The sequence below is a fragment of the Charadrius vociferus genome, unplaced genomic scaffold (genome assembly GCF_000708025.1).
Source record: "Charadrius vociferus isolate BGI_N301 unplaced genomic scaffold, ASM70802v2 scaffold1863, whole genome shotgun sequence".
Classification (NCBI taxonomy): Eukaryota; Metazoa; Chordata; class Aves; order Charadriiformes; family Charadriidae; genus Charadrius; species Charadrius vociferus.
In genome coordinates, this window is record NW_009647563.1 from 124,704 (window position 1) to 125,204 (window position 501).

The following is a 501-nucleotide window of genomic DNA, read 5'->3' on the forward strand; positions in this document are numbered from 1 at the left end:
GGCCATCCGGCTGGGGCAGGAGCAGGACACCTTCGGGGGCGGCTTCGACGTCTACAACTCCTTCTCGGGCGAGCTGGCTGACATCTACCCTGTGGGACTGGGGCTGTCCCCGGACAAGATGAGAGCTGCCTACCAGTCCCTGCGCCTCCCGCCCGCCATCCTGGGCTGGAAGAGCCTGAGCTACGAGGTGAAAGGTGATGTGGTGGTGAAACCCCGGCTCCGGGAGGTGCTGGGGCCATGAGAGCCAGCCGGGTCCTCATGGAGTGGCCTCAGCCCCCACTCTCCCCTCCCTGTCCCTGTCACCCCTTCGCCTCTGCAACCCACCAAGAAGAAGGTGCCGTCCGCTTGCTCCAGCTGAGGAGCTCCCGTGGGGATGGTGCTCGGATGGAGCTGGGGAGGGCTGGGGGCACCTCTCAGCCTGGCAGGGTCCCCCGAGTGCCAGCACCGCCACCGACCCCTCACCGATGCCTGGGGAACTCTTCCCCTTCCCCACACCCCCCC